The sequence below is a fragment of the Myxine glutinosa genome, chromosome 9 (assembly GCF_964187855.1).
Source record: "Myxine glutinosa chromosome 9, kmMyxGlut1.1, whole genome shotgun sequence".
Lineage (NCBI taxonomy): Eukaryota > Metazoa > Chordata > Myxini > Myxiniformes > Myxinidae > Myxine > Myxine glutinosa.
In genome coordinates, this window is record NC_136269.1 from 45,939,380 (window position 1) to 45,963,471 (window position 24,092).

At 44.5% G+C, this 24,092-nt stretch overlaps 1 protein-coding gene and 1 long non-coding RNA gene across 2 annotated transcripts in view; one reads left to right on the top strand and one right to left on the bottom strand.

Annotated features, from left to right (window-relative positions):
- Nucleotides 1-24,092, bottom strand: part of TANGO6 (transport and golgi organization 6 homolog) — a gene marked incomplete in the record, with an annotated part of 435,716 nt that overhangs the window by 91,493 nt on the left and 320,131 nt on the right.
- LOC137435417 (uncharacterized) overlaps nt 1-24,092 on the top strand; it is a 120,029-nt gene that overhangs the window by 56,909 nt on the left and 39,028 nt on the right. The gene's annotated exons all lie outside the window — the stretch shown is intronic.

Below are 24,092 nucleotides of genomic sequence, written 5' to 3' on the forward strand. Positions count from 1 at the left end.
ACTGATCGATTAGAGTTATTCATGATGGAAAACTGGCCGTGAGTATCAGGCGTATGCCCTGTGACCCAAGCTCAAAAAGGCAAAAGGCCTGATGGAGCGATGTAATGTGAGACAGAATCCAAAGCGCTTTTGATCCCCCTGCATCGGGATCAGAAACGCCTTGGGTGAAGAACTTGTGGTTAAGGTTGAGTGGTCACAAAGAGGGGCTTCACTTCAGGACTCTGATGGATCCCCTTCCAACCTTACAGCAAATGCGTAAAAAGATTCAGGCAACCTGCCTGTGAACCTCGGTGATAACACACTAGGAAGTACTGGAATTCGGAACATTTCTTGTCATTTATAAATATAAAGTGCATTGCACACACATCCAAAGTAAATTAGAGAAACACTGGGTAATCTAGAGCATGCACAAGCCTGATGTCGCTATCACCTTAACCGTGTTCAAAACACAATTTAAATTTAATATGATTGTTGAATGCCACAAAAATCAGAGTTCTGAAGTGTTCTGAAGGGTCCAGTGTTCTGAAGGGTCCAGTGTTCTGAAGAAACTGGAGATGATTAAAACTCTGGATCTAAAAACAATGACAGTTTGTCCGCTTCAAGTAAGAGGGCAGAGCAAGGGCCGCACCTCAATACAGGGAGATTATTGTGGCAAACCTTACAATAACCGCTAACAGGTGAGGACGTTGTTGCGAAACCGGGTCCAGAATCAGTAAGGAGCAAAGAGATGTGACTGTACTGACTATAAACGTACATTTTAAAAATCAAACAATATTAAGAGGATAAAACACAGAGCTTTTAATTGGATACAATTTGTCTAAAACAATCTACCTAAACCAAGGGGTGGGGGATCCTTTTTGAAGTAGTAAAAACAAAAAGGCAAAACATTTCAGATATCAATTTTCAATCCCACATGAGAAACAATTTGCTGCCGGGATACAAAATACGTAAATGACATCAGAATAGGAACGTTTTTTCATGGGCATCGGTGCTTAACATCTATTGCTGTATATGTATATACACACACACACACATATACACAGGATGCAGAGTGTGGTTATACTTGTTTAATGAATATTGTGACATTGCTTGCAAGGTTGGGAGGTGGGATGGAACGTAAGTTTGAATATTTCTCCGAGTTTATTAAAATCTACATTTAATTAGGTCGGTCATTTTCCAAAGCAAACAGTGCCAACAAAAGGCCACTTAGTTAGAAGGAAGTTATTCAAAGGAAATGAGGGCACATTTCAGACGCCACATCAACTTCCGTAAAAGCACTGCTTGGTCTCAGAGACTATTCCAGGATAGGATTTTTCCTTTAATCGAACACAACATTGCTCAGGTCTTATCTATCCAAACAAAGCGCCTGTCAGATAAGGGGATTCTTAAAAGAATGCCGCTGGAACCATGTGAAGGGACCACAAGGCCTCCCACATGGGACTGAAGATTTTATCAGCCGTGCATGCAGTCATTCAAACAAATTGCGGTGCTTTGGAGCATATTGGTCTGCAACGTGTGTTGCTTTAATCACATCCTGTTTGCAAGCACTTCAAGTCAATATTGCAGTACCCACTGCGTTGGCATTTACACCTCATCAATCAGGATCATCAAGGTTTCCTAGCAGGCTACTTACTCCATTTTAGGTACAATTAATGTCGTGAGAATTCCTTCCATGATAATGTGAAGAAGTAATAAAAAAGTTAATTCCTTCAATGCACAGCTTTGGATTCTTAGCAAACCGAATGAGTGAGATTGCCCAACATTTTAAGAATAATATTTTCCAGGAGTTCTGCGTTAATTGCACGAGTCTGCTTGCATGAGTGTGTCGGAAAAGGATTAAAGGAACGATTCTCACACCGAGTGCATGAAAGATGACGAATCACTTTATGGGTAGTGACGTGCGCGATGGACATAATGATGGAATTTGGTGCGATAATACTAAAGGACGAATGATGAGTTTTTCCATGGGATAATTGCAGGGGTGAATTGTGGGTTCATTACTATAAGCCAGAAACAAAACACCAATCATGAGAATGGAACCACAAAGACTACACAGCTATGAAAATGTTCCAAAATTCACCTTCAACCAATAAATTCATTAGTCCCCACACTTTAAAAAAAAAAAAAAGTGGGGAGGGAGATATTATAATCGCATACGTTTGACCGTCTGGCTGTCTGTCTGTCCGTCCACCACGCTATCTCGTCCTAAACGGTCTTGCAGAAATTCACCAAACTTGGTAGCTATTATCACCACATGGCAAGAAGGTGCGAGAGCAGTATCATTTTTGGCCCTGCCCCCTGGAGCCCTGAGGTGGGGTCAAAAGGTCAAATACAAAAAAATGCAATTTCGGGCACATTTTACAACATTTTAAAATGAAACTTTGCATACGCAATCAGCATTGAGGGACGCATTAAATTGTTAACGGTTTTTTGGATTTGACCTGTGGTTCATGCCCCAAGGATCTTAGTGTCACAGGGGTCAAAATGGGGAGAATTTTTTAAAACTCAAAATATGATATTGGGTCATTCCTCTTGGATTTGTTTTGCCATCTTTCAACTTTGGTTTAGGCAGGAAGTGTGGGGATTTGCGATGGCACGCCATCGACATCACTTTAGTTGTCGCTATTTTTCTGGAACAGGAGAGTGTAATTAATTATTGATTATTGTGTTATATTAGAGCCCAGATCGGTGGAGTGTTGCAGTGATGGTTGTCCTTCTGGAAGTTTCTTCCATCTCCACACAGGATCTCTGGAACTCAGCCAGAGTGACCATCGGGTTCTTGGTCACCTCTCTTACCAAGGCCCTTCTCCCCCTATTGCTCAGTTTGGCCGGGCGGCCAGCTCTAGGAAGAGTCCTGGTTGTTCCAAACTTCTTCCATTTAAGAATTATGGAGGCCACTGTGCCATTGGGAACCTTCAATGCAGCAGATATTTTTTTGTAGGCTTCCCCAGATCTGTGCCTCGACACAATCCTGTCTCTGAGCTCTGCAGGCAGTTCCTTAGACCCCATGGCTTGGTTTTTGCTCTGATATGCATTGTCAGCTGTGAGACCTTATATAGACAGGTGTGTGCCTTTCCAAATCATGTCCAATCAATTGAATTTACCACAGGTGGACTCCAATCAAGGTGTAGAAACATCTCAAAGATGATCAAGAGAAATGGGAGGCACCTGAGCTAAATTTAAAGTGTCATAGCAAAGGGTATGAATACTTATATCAATGTGATATTTAAGTTTTTTATTTTTTAATAAATTTGCAAAACTTTCTAAAATCCTGTTTTCTCTTTGTCATTATGGGGTATTGAGTGTAGATTGATGAGGGAAAAAATGAATTTAAACGATTTCAGCATAAGGCTGCAACATAACAAAATGTGAAAAAAGTGAAGGGGTCTGAATACTTTCTGAATGCACTGTATAGACCAGTAAGCTAAAGTCATGGAATGCAACATTCCTACTGACATCACCTTTCATTTTTTCAAACAGTCTTATTTCTGACCATCAGTTTGGATTCCGTTCCAGTCACAATAGTTGGGAGACCCTCAATGTCAAAAAAAGAAGTCAGGACCATTTCCCTGGACATATCTCAGGGATTTAACACAGTCTCCTTGCCAAGCTCAATGCCTATGGAGAACAAGGTGAACTTAATACCTGGCTTTCTGACTTCCTCCACTCCTACAGTTAACATGTTGCCATCAATGGAACCCACTTCTCTCCTCTCCCAGTTGAGTTTGGAGTTCCCCAAGGCAATGACATGGGACCAATCTTGCTCCTCATCGACATAAACGATCGCTTCGATACTCAGGAAACCATTTACAGTCGGACCCCACTATTCGCGGGGGATACATTCCTGGAAAGTCCACGAACATAGCGAAAAATGTTTACCGAGCGAAACCTGCGAATAAATAGCGGGGCATTGTTTCAATGGAAAAATGGGGATAGGTTCCCGAGTCGCAAAAATCCGTGAAAAGCAAGGAACAAACCACGAATGGCGAGGCAAAATCCGCGAATGGCGAGGCAAAATTCCCAAATGGTGAGGCAAATCCTGAGAATGTCGACGATAATCCGCGAATTTTTTTTTTTTGTATACAGAGTCGAGGCTCGTGAAAGAGCTAACATTTATCAAACAAACAAATCAAACAAACAAGCAAACAAAGTATATAAAAAGGGGAGCGGTCGACAAGATGGGGAGAGAAGGGGAGGAAGCACACAAACAATGCACGAATGCATGCCATGTCATTGTTTCAATGGGGAAAAGGGAGACAGCTAATTGCACTAATATATACTGTGGAGTGTTTTCATTCTGTATAGTAACTCGCAGGGATGATGTGTTATGCAGCTGGTGGGATAGCAATGTTTACAGTCTGTTGGGATATCCCGCGAAACATTGTTTACCTGTGAACGGCGGCAGAATATCACGTGAAGCTATTCACAGTGTTATTGACGGGATACCATGTGAAGCTGTTCACAGTGTTAATGACGGGATATCCCAAGAAACATTGTTTACCTGTGAACGGTGGAATATCACGTGAAGCTATTCACAGTGTTAATGATGGGATATCCCGTAAAGCTGTTCAGAGTGTGAATGACGGGATGTCCCGCAAAAGCCATGAAAACGCAAAACACACGGCAGCTAACACAGGAGCAGGTCATGCTTGCGGCTGGTAGAAGTTTTTTTGTGCACGTCCAGCTGCTTTATGCATGGTTGGTGTAAGATGGGTTTTATCAATGTGTCAAGCTAACAGCTGTACATTACAGTATAAGCAGGTCATGCTCGTGGCTTGTAGAAGTTTTTTTTTTTGCGTACGTCCAGTTGCTTGATGCATGGCTAGTGAAAGATGGGTTTTATAAATGTATCAAGCTAGCGGCTCGTGAATTTTTTGCGCCCCTGAAAAACCGCGAATTCGTGGAACACAGCCGTGAAAAGAAAAATACCGCAAATTCGCGGAACACAGCCGTGAAAAGAAAAAAACCCCGCGAATTCGCGGAACACAGGGAACACAGCCACGAAAAGGAAAAAAAACTCCGCAAATTCGCGGAACACAACTGCGAAAAGAAAAAAAACCCGCGAATTCACAGAACACACCCGCGAAAAGAAAAACCATTAATTCGCGGAACACAGCGGCGAAAAGAAAAAAAAACCGCGAATTCGCGGAATACAGCCGCGAAAAGAAAAAAACCGCCAATTTGCGGAACACAGCTGCGGAAAGAAAAAAAACTGCGAATTCGCGGAACACAGCCGTGAAAAGGAAAAAAACCGCCAATTCGCGGAACGCAGCCGCGAAAAGGGAAAAAACCGCGAATTTGCGAAACACAGCTGCGGAAAAAAAACCGCGAATTCCCAGGATATTTTTCCCTGAATAGAGAAACAGGTCGCATTTTATCAACCACGGATACGTGGATTCCGACTCCGACTGTATCTTCCTTTTTGCAAATGACTGCACATTATGTCGTATAGTACCCAATCCACTGAAAGGCAGACAGCTACTGTGTCAATCTTTGCTGAGCTCGAATTTATTTGATCAACATCAGTCAGTAATGGCACATATATGTTGATCAATGGAACATGTCTTTCAATCCTGGCAAATCTCTTAGTCTCAACCTGTTGCTGTTGAAGGATCGTCAAACAAACCCTCCTATCTCTTTCTATGGTCAACCAATGGAAAGGGACCAATCTCTTGAACATCTAGGTCTCACCATCAGCTATAATCTCTCTAGGCGATCCACATTAAGAAGCTGGCTTCCAAAGTCAGCTGCGACGAGGCATTTTCTGTCAAGTCGTTCTTTGAAAAATCAGAAATACTAACAGCCTATACAAAGGCCCTTGTTCGTATAGGCTGTTACGAACCTTTGTATAGGCTGTTAGTATTTCTGATTTTTCAAAGAACGACTTGACAGAAAATGCCTCGTCGCAGCTGACTTTGGAAGCCAACTCAATGTAGTACTGCTTTCTCCAATGGGCTGTTGCCCCAGCATCACATCTGTCTATCCTGGAATCTGCAGAATCCAAAGCCCTCAACATTATTGGAATCTCTCACAATGAGGCCAAAGCACAAGGTCTGCCACTCTCACATCGCAGACAGGTCAGTGGCCTTTCTGTTTTTCCCACCTCTCCATTATAACTCCCTTTGCTCTCCCAGCCCTCTGACCCTTCACAGGAATTCCAAAATGCACACATTCTTATAGTAATCCCCTCCTGTTTAAATCCCAAAGTCCAGGCTTATAGCAAAACTCAACTCCTGTGTTCCTCTTTTCTTCCATTAAAAAACACCTTCTTAAGGCTGTTAAAAGCCACTCTTTCCTCAAGAGCTTGTAGTAGGTAGTGCACTTCAATCTAATGTTACTCCCCTCCGAACCCACAATCTTTTCTACCCCCATTAACCCTACCTAACCTACCCCTCTTACTTGCAGGTTGCTCTTTCCTTGCCTCCTTGCCTCTTCTCTCTCTCTCTCTCTCTCTCCCCTCATCTTTACCTGTTTGTCCATTCACTTGCTTATTGTGTTCAACTGTTGCCCCACTGGCAGGTTGTTGCCTTATTACCTCTCACCTCTGCCACCTTGTCCTTCCATGATCTTGTAAAAAAACCAAAAAAACAATTTCAGATGATATTGAAAGTCACAAATGCTGTGAAATAGTGGCTTATATCTCTAGACAAGCAATTTTTAGATATGGGCTCATTGGTGGGAGAAATATATTGCAGTCAACACAACATGGAAGTTAAGTGGAAACGTACATCCTCATGAAAAACAAGCAAATTAATATATGCCCATAATTTCCTGGCTGTATCTTTCATAAATAATGCATTACCAGGCATTGTTATAGGGTAACACTCACATTTGCCAACAATTGGTTATTTTCAATTGTCACCCAGAAGGCGTATTAACAGATATTACTCAGTATCAAATATATATTTACGATTACAGTATTAAAGCTCATATTTGTATTGTTGTACACCGCTCCTTTCCTATGCCATCTCCAGGCATTGCAAATCGTCATTGCCGGGCACCAAAGTAGACTGGTGGAAAAATGTTCAAATTCCACTTCAGGGGGTACGGAATGTTAGGAGCAGGCATCCATGTCAGCTAGTTAATATGACCCATACTGAACATATTTCAGGTGGATGCCCATTCATTTGGGCCTTTTTAATTTTTTTATACCAAAAACAAAATGGCCGGACAAATAGAAAATGTATAACTTAGAAAATGTCTGATAACTTCAGTTGTACTGAAGCTGTGGTTCTGAAATTTGACATATATCATCGCAGCAATACCAGTAAAGTGTCCAAGAAGTATTAGGCCATTCCATAACGAATTGATAAAGTTATATACAGATCAGTCACAAAAATGTACAAAAAATCTCAAAGCTGAACTCTGTTAATTTTCAAATCACGCGACTTATCTTGACTTTTACTGTGGGTATGTTTGTGTAGTTTGGTATATTTTACTCCAGTGATACCAGTAAGATGTCCTGCAAATATCATGCCAAACTATACATATTTGATAAAGTTATGTGCATATTTATATACAATAGTCAGATTTGACTATTAAGAAAAATATGTTAACCTTTACCAAAAATATGGTTCTGAAATGTTGCATTTGTATCTCATTGATACCTATGAATTGTTCTAAATATATGAATTGTCCTAAATATATTGATGCAAAGATATTATGTTTTAATCACATGTTAAAATCATTTATTATATAATAAATTATTTTAGCATAATGTGATTTTAGCATATGTGTTTAAAACATAATTTCACCAAATCATTAGGCGTTAAACCTCTCACAAACTTGAAACTCATTATGGAAAGATTCACGTATTTTCTGTTCGTATCCACCATGTTGGGCGCGGCCGGAAGTGCCTCGTTATCAGGTCAGCTTCACTTCCGGTGTTTCCGCTTCCGTTCAGCGTCAGTGTTGCCTGATGTTCAGACCGATGACCGATGTTTGAGATGAACTTCAGCTTTTCACCAGCTATACAGGTGCAGCATTGATCTTTTTTGGCTTGAACACGGACATCTTTGCGACGGGAAAACGCCGATTGAAAAGTTTGATACCTACAGCCCGCAGTCCGGCTATCGTGAAGTCGGGCTGCACAAATTTCAATTTTTTATAGGATTCGACATTACGGCAGTAATGGGACGGCACGGTCGGGACGCCACGTAAAAATGCCGGCAGAAACTGGCTATCATATTGTTACAGACACGACTTTGATGTTAAAGTGGGCCGAGCGGAATGGCCGTCGTGTCCGCACAAATTACCCGACTATACTCGACGTTGACGAAGTCGCGCGATGCTGGCTCAATAAGAAAAAGAAGACACCCGGCTGGATTACAATAACACAATACGACACCAAGGGTTCAGTTCTCAAGACCTCCGGAGGAGATTATATTCGTACGGAAAGGTCAGATTACAGGGGCTAGAGTTATAATCACAGAAAGACAGGCACTTAGACACACTCTTATATTAACCCCGGACAGACGACAGACAAACGGGACAAGGCTGACTCACACGGGGGTTGATGAAAAGGACAGCGGGTATCGATGGCTCAAGGTGCACTCTTGGCTCAAAGCAGGGTCCAGTACGGTCCGGTCCAAAGATGCGGGGAGGTCGCAGCGCTCGGATGGCGTCTTGTCTGCTCAAGCTGGGGGCGCATCTCACTCAGCGCTCGCAGGTGGCTTTCCTTCTCCAAGCTGGGTGCGCATCTCACGTCACATCCGGCGCGGGGCCGCGTATATCCGGCGGGGAGTGACACGCCCTCGGCTCGTTAGCTCCGCCTCGTGGAATCGGCACGTTGCTTCTCATTGGGTGCGTGCGGGGGGTTTACCAGGCTCCGCCCTTGACGAGGAGCTGACAAGGAGCCCCTTCGTGGTAACCCCGTGGAGCGCATGGTCTGGAGCTAATCGAGCCGGTGTGAGGACGCATCCTCCCCCGCTCCGCCGCCATCTCCTCTGTTGTTGTTGTAATTGTTGGGGAAGAAGATGGAAGGAGGTATGGGAAAGGTCCTAAACTCACTACTGATGCCATATAATCACATTCTGGTGCAACGAAGAGTCATAATTAATGGAGACGAGGCCTTAACTGACATAGAATAAGAATAACTAGGAAGATGTCCGAAAGTTGTCTACGTGTGGTGCGGTGGACCTGGGCACGACATTTAATGGGGGAATAAGGGGAAGGTCGGCTCTACTGATTGTTATTTACATGCAATGGGACTAGGGAATGGGGGATTGGGGAAAGTTGGGGAGTATTGGAGAAAATAGGGGAATATTTACAAGCGGATATGGAGGCCAAATTCCATATTCGCAACATTGCACCCTTCTCTACCCTCGGGGCGTCCCGACCCGATAAATTTTTACCTACTTTAGTGTGGCACGCAATGTAGTTCCCTCTACCATTAACTCTACCCTGAGTGCGACAGTTTTACAGATATTCACAAATGAGTAAATATGTCCCCCTGCGACGTTGCACCCTTCTCCTCACAGAAACACACCCACAGGATAACCGAATCCGGAAAGAATTCGCAAACTAAACATACAGCCGGTAGGGAGCATTATTTACAAGACTACGCTGCTATTTACACTACGATCCAGGACCTGTCTTTGGAGGAACACATGCAGATGTTATGCATAGAGAGAGCGCGCTTGCCAGCATCGATACACCAACCCACGAGTGCTCTGTGGCCGACGGCCTTTAATAACGTGCAGAGCACCCTTCCCGAGCATCAAAAGCACCACCCCACCACCAATCGGGGCAGTCACCATTGTTCATTGGAATAAAAATAAATTCGACAACCCCTAACCCTGCAGGTGTCTCTTGCTCTTCTTGTGGTGCACTTGGTGTTAACTAAAAGTGGTTCACCTGTATGGCATAGGTGCCACGTTGACCCATAGGTCCATCCCCGGGTGGTGCTTGGCCGCAACCGAACTGCGGTCCATTGTGGGTGGCCACAAACATTGCGGTCCATATGGTGTATCGATCCCGGCAGCAAACAGCGAAAGTGCAGGCCCACAACTGCGCAGCCAGCACCTCTCTCTCCTCTCTCTCTACCCCAAAGCCAGATCCTCGGAGGTGGGAGACAAAAGAAGAAACAAGTGAGTAAGGTGGTAAGGGCGCAAAAGTGCACGCAATGTAAGGTGATGCACACTGGGGGCACATGGGAACCAGGTGAGACAGGTACGTTCCTATCGTACGCCCCCCCCCACCAGGTAACCTACATGGCCCCTCCCTTACCCCTTACTGTATCCACACAACACAACACTACCCATAAACATCTACTTTACAAATCAACAAACATCCCTACTGTCTTCCCCGTTCCTCCCATATACCAAATTCGTCTTCTCTCCCTCCTAACCAATCAAATTTGCCATTTTCAACTCTCATCAAAATTTGCCATCTCCAACTGCACATCAAAATTTGCCATCACCAATTCATCATCAGTCCCTCCTAAGGAGGGAGAGATGGAATCACCCCAATGTCTCATCCACGTCGTGATGCGTCTCACAAATCCACAGCAATCTCATTTCCTGCACACAGAACAAAGAAAACACAGGTGTGGAGTCATCATCATCACCACAGGTAAGTGGCTGCGTATGGTGCGACAGGTTCATCAATCCTAACTATTTCCTAAATGACTTTAACAACTTTACACTACCCGGGGTCTTTCTCCGGCCAAACCATTGGCCCTCTTACACTATGGGTTCTAAAAACCAATTCCCATTGGCCAAACTGTGGTGCTCTTCAATTTGGGGTCTCACTCCCCCGATTCATCTCCCGGTGCCCTCGTACAATTTCTGGGCTGTGGCGTGTACCTCTCCCAGTGGGTCTACCCACCTGCACCCCTCCACCACTGCAGTTGCCTCCGAGCTTACCTGCTCCTTACCCTAACCTATCTACCTGGGGAAGGCCCTCTGGCGCTCTCCCCACTCCGTGCCCTCTCTGGCACTGGGCTGCCCGATCCACACCCGGGATCCTCAGGCACCCACTCACAACTACCGGCTCCCAGAGCCCACCTGCGGCCTCACCTGGCCGACATCCTCACAGTGGTGGAGTGCCCAACCAACTACACACACTAACAGGCTACACGCCCAGCCATTTCCACAACACTAATGCACCCATCCACAACACCATTCTGCCACCGCACCACAAATGCCAATATCCAACCACAATTTACCTGCACCCTCTACCTAACACTTACACTACCCGCCCCGGGTACTCGTGAAAGGGGTCCACTCTTCCCCCATCCACACCTTCGCACCATGCACACCACTCCGTACCACTTACTCCAACTCTCTCCACACACCTGTACCTGCACACCTGTGCTCTCACACCTGGTGCCACCTGCACCCTTCTCTCCCCAAGCGCATTCGCGCTGATCCACACACTCACTACTCATACACTGCTCCACACACCTGTCCAGTTGCACACCTGTGCAATCACACCTGTTCAATTCTCACACACACACGGCATCATCTCAGCTAACTACTCCCCTCTGAACTTGCGCTTCCCAGTCGTCCCTTTAAACTATTGCGCTCCCTCGTCATTATCATCCATACTAATCTACCTGCGTCCCCACTACAGGTATCAGTCACTAACTAAACTTAACGTTACCTACTGTCATCTTCGCTAGATCCCTACACACAATATCCTAACCCACCCGGGCTAGTTTTCACTGCCATACACCCCATAAACTATTGCTCCTTTGCCCCCACATATGGGAAGGATGGTGGATTTGCCATCCCACCACATCGGGGGTCTCTCACTACCAATTTTGCACATCAAATTTCAACAAATCAAAAATTTGCCAATCATCTGCCAATCACTGTACCATTACCAATCATCACTCTGCCAATCCTTTGCCAATCATCAAATTTCGCCTTTTTCTAATTTCGGGGCCAAAACACTAACCTCATCACCCAATCGACTCACTAATACCTCTCGGTGCGCCAATCCCTGTCCAAAGCCCGGCTTCGTAAAGCCAAGCAATGGATGCTGGTTGTTTTGTGCCAGCGGCTGGATGCGTCCGGCACTCGGTGCAGGGACGGGGGCTTACCCGTGCCGAGATCCCACGCACCACCTCGGCGTGGAACCATCCAATGTCCCGATCTCGACCTGCCGGCACGTCTCAACAAAACGTGGTCGCCATAACGACTCTTTCTATCGGGCCGCCCGCTCCGCCTAGTGGAGCACGGACGCGGCCGTTCAAAGCGAGGCCCAGCACGCACCGAGGGCCCGATTCGGCTATAAGTCGTTCTAAACTCTATCCCGTCTAACGTCGATGCTTCACCTGGACGCTTACACCCCGAAGCCCGTTCCTTGCTCACACCTCCAGCCGTTTCCATGCTCCTTGTACCGTTCCTTACACACCCAGGCACACCCATTCCACTCACAGCCTTGGTCACACACCTGACCACCGAACACTTTGGCACACATCCGTTGGTAGCACACCACACCAACACACCTCTTCGCGCCCCCTCCTCTGTGACAATCACAGGTGTGCCCTCATTCGCACACCCATCCACGTGCCTCACCACCAACTCCAGCGTGCATTCCCACTCACGCTCTACCATTCCAGGTGTACATCCTTCCATCCCAGGTGTACATCCTCGCTCACCTGTCACAACCAGCTCACTCTCCTTGTCACTCTCACTACTCTCACCTCCACTCGTGACAACGCACTCCCCCTTACTCTTGACAGCGCACTCCTTCCTCGTGCACCTGTCCGTCACACACCTTTCTCGCGCACACTCTCCCGTTACACCCTCTGTAACACTCACCACAGGTGGACACTCTTCCTTACTTCTGACAGCGCACTCTTTCCTCATGCACCTGTCCGTCACACACCTTTCTCGCGCACACTCTCCCGTCACACCCTCTGTAACACTCACCACACCACGCTTCCATGTGCTCCCTCGCACACGCGCTACGACCGACTCACTCTCGCCAGCACCCTCACTACTCCTTGGCGTGCACTTTTTCCTCACACACCCCAGAGTCGGACTTTCTCGCACACCTCCTTTTTCGCACACCAGACCTGTCGCACACTTCACCAGTGGCCTCTCACGAACACCCGGGTCTATCTCGACCCCCAAGCTCATTAAATCCCCTGGCGCATCATACGCACGACCATATTGGTCACCACTTACACCGGGTCCTCTTCCTCTTCGCTTCTCCTCCATCACCTGCGAATCCCTCATCCGGTTAATGAGCACATCATCACGATCCAAACACAGACTTTGGACCAATTCTTTTATCTCCTCTTTTATCTCTTTCTTATCCCCTCTCCGTCGCTTCTTAATTTCGCTCATCCCTTCTTCCACTTCTTCTAATTTGTGCTTCACCTCTTTTATTCCCCGGTACGTCTCCTCAAGCTCATCCTCTAAGGCTACCTTGACCGTTTCCATGTGCGTCCTCACCTGCCGGTCCGTCGTCTCCATTACCTCTATCACCTCGTCCAACCTCGTTGTCAGTCCCTCACGTACCATCTGACATTCCCTCTTTGTCGCTATCAAGTCGTTTTTTATGTCGTTTTGTGTCGCTTTTAAACCTCCTAATACCGCAGTGTTCCTTTGAACCTGCTCCACTAACTCCGTTTGTCCCACCGTCAGCTGCTCCACCTCCTGCGTCAGGTCCTCTATGCCCCCTTGTAACTTTACAGTCCCCTTTCTCACCTCCTTCTCCATGTGCTCCTTACAGTGCCTCACCTCCTCGCGCACTCCTCCGACCTCCTCACTCACTCCTCTTCTGATCTCCTCTCCCATCACTTGCATCTCCTGCCCAGATGCCACCCTCATCTGCTCCATTTCCTCCCTGTGAGCATCCAGTTTGGTTTCTACCCCCATTCTGACCCCCTCTATCTGCTGCTCCATTTGTTTAACTTCCCTTTCCGCTTGGTCCCTCATGTCCCTCAATTTGCCTTCCATACTGTTTTCTAACCCCTCTAACCCATTTTTCACTCCCTCTATCTGATTCTCCTGGGCAGCCATTCTATTTTCTACCCCCATTAACCCATTTTTCACTTCTTTTATCCCGTTGTCTAACCCCTCAAAATTATTGTCTAACTTCCCAATTTTCTTGTCTAACTCCTCAAAATTATTGTCTAACTTCCCAATTTTCTTGTCTAACTCCTCAAAATTATTGTCTAACTTCTCACCGGTACCCCTCGCTTCGTCCCTCATTACCCCCATTTGGTTTCCCATTACCCCCATTTGGTTTCCCATTACCCCCATTTGGCCCTCCATTCGCCCACTATCAACCCTCATTTGCTCACTCTGAGCATCCATCCGGTTCCCCAATTGGTTACTCTGCAGTTTGAGGGACGCCTGCATTTGCGCCATAAATTGCTCCATGAGGACCTGCATCTGGGCCATCCCTCCCACTTGTGCAGCGGGTGCGGCCGCCGTAGCTATGTGCGAGGCGCCATTTCGCGCGTCTGCTACCCCCGCTGTTTCGCTCTCCTCATGTCCCTCATGTCCCTCAATTTGGTCCTGGACCGACCCTGCTTCACTCTCCCCTACCGGACCCCAGCCGTCTTGATCCGCCATAGCGCGACTTGCAAAATTCGAGTTTCGTAAAACAAAACAAATTTCGGCCGCTCCAAATTTTGACCAAAAATTTTTTTTTTTCCTCTATTCGTTTTTTTTTTTTTTTTTTTCAAAATTTGGTCGGGCCTCGAATCTCACTCCCGACACCAATTGTTACAGACACGACTTTGATGTTAAAGTGGGCCGAGCGGAATGGCCGTCGTGTCCGCACAAATTACCCGACTATACTCGACGTTGACGAAGTCGCGCGATGCTGGCTCAATAAGAAAAAGAAGACACCCGGCTGGATTACAATAACACAATACGACACCAAGGGTTCAGTTCTCAAGACCTCCGGAGGAGATTATATTCGTACGGAAAGGTCAGATTACAGGGGCTAGAGTTATAATCACAGAAAGACAGGCACTTAGACACACTCTTATATTAACCCCGGACAGACGACAGACAAACGGGACAAGGCTGACTCACACGGGGGTTGATGAAAAGGACAGCGGGTATCGATGGCTCAAGGTGCACTCTTGGCTCAAAGCAGGGTCCAGTACGGTCCGGTCCAAAGATGCGGGGAGGTCGCAGCGCTCGGATGGCGTCTTGTCTGCTCAAGCTGGGGGCGCATCTCACTCAGCGCTCGCAGGTGGCTTTCCTTCTCCAAGCTGGGTGCGCATCTCACGTCACATCCGGCGCGGGGCCGCGTATATCCGGCGGGGAGTGACACGCCCTCGGCTCGTTAGCTCCGCCTCGTGGAATCGGCACGTTGCTTCTCATTGGGTGCGTGCGGGGGGTTTACCAGGCTCCGCCCTTGACGAGGAGCTGACAAGGAGCCCCTTCGTGGTAACCCCGTGGAGCGCATGGTCTGGAGCTAATCGAGCCGGTGTGAGGACGCATCCTCCCCCGCTCCGCCGCCATCTCCTCTGTTGTTGTTGTAATTGTTGGGGAAGAAGATGGAAGGAGGTATGGGAAAGGTCCTAAACTCACTACTGATGCCATATAATCACATTCTGGTGCAACGAAGAGTCATAATTAATGGAGACGAGGCCTTAACTGACATAGAATAAGAATAACTAGGAAGATGTCCGAAAGTTGTCTACGTGTGGTGCGGTGGACCTGGGCACGACATTTAATGGGGGAATAAGGGGAAGGTCGGCTCTACTGATTGTTATTTACATGCAATGGGACTAGGGAATGGGGGATTGGGGAAAGTTGGGGAGTATTGGAGAAAATAGGGGAATATTTACAAGCGGATATGGAGGCCAAATTCCATATTCGCAACAATATTATGCAATTTCTGATGTTTGCAGGATGTGGTGAACTGAGTTGAGCTTCAACATGGAATCCAAGGTAAAATGCCAGAGCCAAAAGCAGAGTTCTGACACAAGTACTGACTGGACCCTCTGCATCTTCTGTCAAAACAGAGACCCAAAGAAACCAACGAGAAACCTCGGAGACGCCGGAATTCAAAGAGTCCGTGAAGCCGCTGCAGAGCGCAAGAAGTACAATGACTCTGAGAACTGGCACACTGTTGAAAGAATTCAAAACATTGACTTTAAGGAAATCACAAAACAGACTGAAGTCCTGAATCACAAAGACTGCTATTCGACGTTTACAAGTTCGTTCAAAATAACTCGACTCAGGAAAAAATATGAAAGCACTCTTGCCACCTCAAGCAGTGCACCTGAGACAAGTTCACCACCGAGACCATCTCTACGCAGTAAACTGTCCATTATGGACACTGATTTGTGCTTTTTCTGCCAAGAGAAAAGTTGCAAACAAACGTATTTGGTCGCTACCTTTGATGTTTCTGACAAAATTCTCCAAGGAGCTCAAACAGACCCTGTGTTGCGGTGTCGCCTGGCAGGAGTAAGTGATCTCGTGGCTGCTGATGCCAGGTATCATCTTAAGTGTTATGTACAGTTCAATAGAAAAGCATCGAAATCTAGTACAAGCACAACTCAAACGTCCAGAGATATCTGCTTTGAGAAAGTCGCATCTGAAGTATCGACTGGACTGGCCCGAGGTGAAATCTATACGCTTCTAGACGTTTGGGAAAGGTACAGGTCTTTGCTCAGCGAATTCGGCATTGACGCTGGACCATACCGGGACAATAAATCCCGCCTCAAAGAGAAACTACACCGACTTCTTCCAGGACAGATCAACTTTGTACCTCAACTCGATCCACATCAACCACAATTGTTGTTTTCCACACTGTCATCTAAGATCGCTGTTCAGACACAGAAAAGGCGTTCGGATGAAATGGAGACAAAGAGAAATATGGATGATCTTAGGCCAACCCAGTTCTCGCGCTCAGAGACAGAAGAGTTGTTGACCTTGCATCACTGCGCGTTACGCATTAGAGGTGACATCAGTTCTCGTCCAGGCCTAAATAATTGCACGTCAGTTAGTAAGGAGAGTGCCGAAAAGATTGTACCGGAGAGCTTGTTTCTATTCCTCAGTATTTTGCTGTCTGGGGAAGTGGACGGACAGGCTGACGATAAATTTGTGAAGCGAACTGCTTTGAGCATAAGTCAAGACCTAGTCTACGCAGTGTCGAAGCACAAAACGCTCACACCAAAACACGTTGGACTTGGCCTAGCAATTCATCAGGCAACACGTTCAAAATCGTTGATTGAACTCATCCATCACGCAGGACACTGTCCCAGCTATGACCAGATACGTAGACTGGACACAACTCTTGGAGTTCAAAATCTGCAACACTTCGCAGATTGCAACAATACTCCTGTCCCTTCAAATATATCATCCAACAAGTTTTGCCAATACGCTGCTGATAACATCGACATTATCGAAGAAACGTTAGATGGTATGGGGATGTTTCATGCGACGCAGATGGTAGTTTACCAGAGAGGGACCCCTCAACATCAGCAACAGGAAGTACTTCCTCTTGGAAAGTCAAGGTCCTTGAAGGTCCCTCCCGAACTTCATCGTTTGGAGAAAGTCACTCGCCAATCTTCTCGAGAAGATCCTAAATTCACAGCCACCTTGAATGAGACGATGTTTACCCCAGATGATCAGGTGTCTGACGAAGCTTCTGCCCGAGATATGGCCTGGATTCTCTCTCGCATCTATGGCTCTAACAGTGACGATGTGCCAGCGTGGACCGGGTTCAACCAAGTTACAACACAAGACAAACACGAGCTCTGCACAATCGGGTATTTGCCGCTCCTCAACGCCCCGGCCCACGAGAATGACACGCTGTGGACAGTTATGATGCGATGCCTGAGGATTTCCAACATTATAAATCCTGGCCAGTCCACAGTCATTACTCTGGACCAGCAGCTGTACTGCAAGGCCAAGGAAATACAGTGGGCAAACAGTAATGAATGCAAAACGATATTCTTGCGACTTGGGGGGTTCCACATTGTCAAGAATTTCATGTGTGTGATTGGAAATCATTTTGCAGACTCTGGTCTTACGGAGGTGTGGGCGGAAAGTTCCATTTTGGGAGAGAATACAGCTCAAAATAACATGCAGGCCAAATCGTACAACCGGGCTATTCGTGCACACAAGCTAACATTTGAAGCTGTTTGGAAAACACTCTGGCCGACATTCATCGTATGGGCTAAAGATCACCAAGTAGAAGAAGTTGAGCTCCAAACATTATCAGTCCACGTCGTAGAAGCTTTGGAAGCACACAATGAGCGAGATGTGACCAGCAACAAAGTCAAAGCACTGAAAGACGCAGTTCAGCACTCCAGAATAACAAGACTGTTGGACGACTTCCAAGAGACACAACCACCCACTACCAGATTTTGGGTGACGTACATCAAAATGATCTCCATCTTGTTGCTGTTCCTGCATGCAGAGAGAACTGGAAATTGGAACCTACATAAATCGTCCTTTGCTGCAATGTTACCCTGGTTTGCTCAGTATGACCACGCAAACTACACTCGCTGGGGGGCAGTTTATCTTGCTGACATTATGATCCTTGAAACAAGCCACCCCGATGTTCACCAGGAGTTCATGAATGGAAATTTTGTGGTCAAGACAACCAATAACACATTCAATCAGCTATCGACGGATCAAGCCTTAGAGCACGTCAACAAAGTCGGCAAAGTTGCCGGTGGTCTTGTAGGAATAACGAGATCAGAAGGAGCAAGAGATCAATGGTGCCTCACATTCAACGAACGGAGCAGAATAGTAGACGACACAAGCGCCATGTTGGACATGCATGCTACAGATGAAGACTACAACCCTTCTTATGTAAAAGAAGCCGGACCCTCAAGACTAAAGCGGGACAAGGAAGATGTTCAGAAGATTGTCGACCAACTGAAGAAATTCGGCATTTTTCAACACCAAAATCTAGCTGTCGTTAGCCTGGCCACTCGAGATGTAGCTTCTCCTCAAATAACGGAATGTCTTCTGACAGCACATGCACAAGGGCAAGACAAATTGAAAGAATTTGTGGGCTTACGTCTCATCACGAAAAAAGTGGGATTCCATGACAAGCTCAGACAGTCGAAAAGCCTGACGCTGAAAAGCATGTATCAGGTCCAGAACAAAAATTCGACTCTGAAACAAAAACTCGTCAAAGCAGACCGTAACCTCTTTCAACGCTTGCTTGTTTCAAAAGAAGCTGGACGCGAGGTGGACCTGAATTCCTTCAGGTTGCTCCTCAGCCATGAACTTTCGCCGGTTCCTCTATCACTTGCAGACACATCCGGAGCAATGTGATCCACAAACAAAGCAGCTCTCGGAAATATCCTTCAGACAAGAACAACTGTAGAGAAAGAGCCGCCGACAGCAAATCTGAAAACGTGTGTAATCATCGATGGCCAGGCACTTGTTCAAGCAATCGGCAAACCTGCAAATGCCCACAATTTTGGACAACTCGCAGACCGGTTCGTAGCCTCTGTCTTCAGTCACTTCAGTGACACTTGCTCCAGAGTTGACGTTGTGTTTGATAGGTATGAAGCACATACCATCAAGGACACCACTCGGATTTTACGGACCGGGAAAACCCGGCCAATACGTCGCAAAGTGGACAACAGGGATGTGCCATTACCCGTCAACTGGAGGCAATTTATTGACCTCCCAGAAAACAAGCAAGACCTGGAACACTTTTTGAGCATGGAGCTCATTCGTCAAGCAAGGTCGACTCAACCGAATCGTGAAGTCGTGACATCTGGCGGATTCCATGACCGAACGGCGGTTGAGTCATCCCGTGGAACGGACGTCAACTCCCTCAAATCAAACCACGATGAAGCTGATACCAGAATATTGTTACACGCCAAGTCTGTGACAGATCTTGGGTTTGAGCGTCTGATCATTTGTTCCAGGGACACAGACGTCCTTGTTCTCCTCGTTCACTTTGCCAGTGACTTATCTGGAGAGCTTTGGTTGCAAACGGGAACAGCGAAGCAACGGAGCTTTGTTGCTGTGCACGCTGTAGACCTTGATCCAGCTCCCCGCCACAATCTTCCAGCATTCCATGCCCTCTCGGGCTGCGACACAGTCAGTCAATTTTGTGGCATTGGCAAAACAATAGCATGGAAAACGTTCATCAAGAACTGTCCCTTATTGGACGGGCTCGGATGCGGCACACTTACTGAAAGAACACTGACAGATGTAGAGAGCTTCATCTGCAGACTGTATTCAAACAATGATAACAACACAAACATCAATGACGTGCGTTTCAAAATGTTCCTCAAAGGTCACAAAGAACCAGAGAAGTTGCCACCAACCCGATCTTCTCTGAAGCTGCATATCAAGCGAGCACACCATCAGTGTACAATTTGGCTCTCTTCACTGATCGCACAACCAGATATATCTTCCCCGGTGGGAAATGGATGGAACAAGGACGGTACAACTGGAAATATACTTCCTCATTTGATGAGTGATAAACCATTTCCAGAGGTTTACCTCAAGCTTACACAATGCCAGTGTAAGAATTGCGAATCTCACAGATGCAGTTGTCGTCTTAAGGAGCTAAGATGTACCGCTGGTTGTGGTTGCGCTGACGGAACGTGTCGGAATCCTTTGAACAGTGCCCAAGATGACACGGACTACACCACCGAAGACTGATGTTAATATTATCCCAACACAGTTTTTTTTTGAAATCAAACGAACTTCATCAAAGTATGTCCGTACATTTGTACAAGCTCAATATAATGCATCAAGATGTAATTTTCTTAGATTTTCAGAGCATTTTTTCATGTTTGTCTCTCCATAGGGAAAGAAATAGATAAAATATCACTTAGATCGTTTGAGGAAGATGTGTGTATTATTATAATATGTCCAAATACAGCAAATTTCATTGTTATCCTGTATAAATACAAAGTTGTGTAATTTTATTACAATCCGGAGTTTTCGGAGTTTTCGATAATGGCGGCCACTTTGTTTTGGCTGTATAATATTTAAAAAGGCCAAATTTGATGGGCATCCACTTGAAATATGTTCACTATGAACCACTTTAACAGTCTGACATGGATGCCAGCTCCTAACATTCCGTACTCCCTAAAGTGATTTCTAGGCCCCTTTTCAGATTTTGCCTCTAGTCTAAAGGGGGCTCGGCAGTGACGCACGCTGAAAGAGAGTACTCAGTTTTCACTCTGGTTGTTTGTTGTACACCGCTCCTTTCCTATGCCATCTCCAGGCATTGCAAATCGTCATTGCCGGGCACCAAAGGGGGCTCGGCAGTGACGCACGCTGAAAGAGAGTACTCAGTTTTCACTCTGGTTGTTTGTTGTACACCGCTCCTTTCCTATGCCACCTCCAGGCATTGCAAATCGTCATTGCCGGGCACCGAAGGGGGCTTGGCAGTGACGCACGCTGAAAGAGAGTACTCAGTTTTCACTCTGGTTTCTTGTTTGTTTTCTTGTTTGTTTGTTTTCTTTCTTGGTTGTCCGGACGATATCTCAGCCATCCTTTGAGCTAGGAAGCTGAAATTTCGGCACAGTAGTGAGCAAGTCCTTTGTCAAATACGGTATTTTTTGTTTTTTGAATAATCAATTAATTGAGGAGTTATTTAATTATTAGCGTTTAATTAAGTACTTATTTAATTAATTAAATTTCATTTATCTTCTGACCATTATTAACTCAGGCACCTTTTGAGTTAGGAAGCTGATATTTGGACATGCCAATGACCAGGTGATTTGGCTGCAAAGGATATTTTTGATTTATTAATTAATCAATTAATCGATTAATTATTTAATTATTCGATTAATGACAAAATTTTTTTTTTTTTTTAAGTTACAGATTCTGATGAAATAGTGGTAGTTTATGTGTTCTCTGACCAAATTGATTAATAATTTAATTTTTTTATGATTATTATTTATTTATTTTCATTATTAATCATTTATTTATTTTCTTTCTCATTTGGCCAATATCTCAGGCACCTTTTGAGCTGGGAAGCTAATATTTGGACATGAGTGACCAAGTGATGTGGCTATCAAGGATATTTTTGATTTATTGATTAATCATTTCATCTATTAAGTATTTATTGATTAATCGATTAATTATTTATTGAGTAATCAATTAATTATTTAATTTTTTATAAATGACTTATTTAATTAAATTTCTAAAAGATACATCTTCGGATGAAGCACTACTGGTTTAGTTATGCGATTAGCCAATTGATTATGAAAATATTTTGTGATAATCTTTTATTGATTTTAATTATACAATTAATCAATCAATTAGTGTACACCTCTCCCTCCCAATGCAGCCTCAATGAGCTGCACTGCGGTATTGCCGGGCGCCGGAGGCGCCCCGGCAATGCCGCGCTGCAGCATATTTAATTATTTGGCATGGGGCGGTGTACTTTGAATGTATGTGTACTTGTTGTACACCGCTCCTTTCCTATGCCACCTCCAGGCATTGCAAATCGTCATTGCCGGGCACCGAAGGGGGCTCGGCAGTGACGCACGCTGAAAGAGAGTACTCAGTTTTCACTCTGGTTTCTTGTTTGTTTTCTTGGTTGTCCGGACGATATCTCAGCCATCCTTTGAGCTAGGAAGCTGAAATTTCGGCACAGTAGTGAGCAAGTCCTTTGTCAAATACGGTATTTTTTGTTTTTTGAATAATCAATTAATTGAGGAGTTATTTAATTATTAGCGTTTAATTAAGTACTTATTTAATTAATTAAATTTCATTTATCTTCTGACCATTATTAACTCAGGCACCTTTTGAGTTAGGAAGCTGATATTTGGACATGCCAATGACCAGGTGATTTGGCTGCAAAGGATATTTTTGATTTATTAATTAATCAATTAATCGATTAATTATTTAATTATTCGATTAATGACAAAAAAAATTTTTTTTTTTAAGTTACAGATTCTGATGAAATAGTGGTAGTTTATGTGTTCTCTGACCAAATTGATTAATAATTTAATTTTTTTATGATTATTATTTATTTATTTTCATTATTAATCATTTATTTATTTTCTTTCTCATTTGGCCAATATCTCAGGCACCTTTTGAGCTGGGAAGCTAATATTTGGACATGAGTGACCAAGTGATGTGGCTATCAAGGATATTTTTGATTTATTGATTAATCATTTCATCTATTAAGTATTTATTGATTAATCGATTAATTATTTATTGAGTAATCAATTAATTATTTAATTTTTTATAAATGACTTATTTAATTAAATTTCTAAAAGATACATCTTCGGATGAAGCACTAGTGGTTTAGTTATGCGATTAGCCAATTGATTATGAAAATATTTTGTGATAATCTTTTATTGATTTTAATTATACAATTAATCAATCAATTAGTGTACACCTCTCCCTCCCAATGCAGCCTCAATGAGCTGCACTGCGGTATTGCCGGGCGCCGGAGGCGCCCCGGCAATGCCGCGCTGCAGCATATTTAATTATTTGGCATGGGGCGGTGTACTTTGAATGTATGTGTACTTGTTTGTTTTCTTTCTTGGTTGTCCGGGCGATATCTCAGCCATCCTTTGAGCTAGGAAGCTGAAATTTCGGCACAGTAGTGAGCAAGTCCTTTGTCAAATACGGTATTTTTTGTTTTTTGAATAATCAATTAATTGAGGAGTTATTTAATTATTAGCGTTTAATTAAGTACTTATTTAATTAATTAAATTTCATTTCTCTTCTGACCATTATTAACTCAGGCACCTTTTGAGTTAGGAAGCTGATATTTGGACATGCCAATGACCAGGTGATTTGGCTGCAAAGGATATTTTTGATTTATTAATTAATCAATTAATCGATAAATTATTTAATTATTCGATTAATGACAAAAAAATTTTTTTTTTTAAAGTTACAGATTCTGATGAAATAGTGGTAGTTTATGTGTTCTCTGACCAAATTGATTAATAATTTAATTTTTTTATGATTATTATTTATTTATTTTCATTATTAATCATTTATTTATTTTCTTTCTCATTTGGCCAATATCTCAGGCACCTTTTGAGCTGGGAAGCTAATATTTGGACATGAGTGACCAAGTGATGTGGCTATCAAGGATATTTTTGATTTATTGATTAATCATTTCATCTATTAAGTATTTATTGATTAATCGATTAATTATTTATTGAGTAATCAATGAATTATTTAATTTTTTATAAATGACTTATTTAA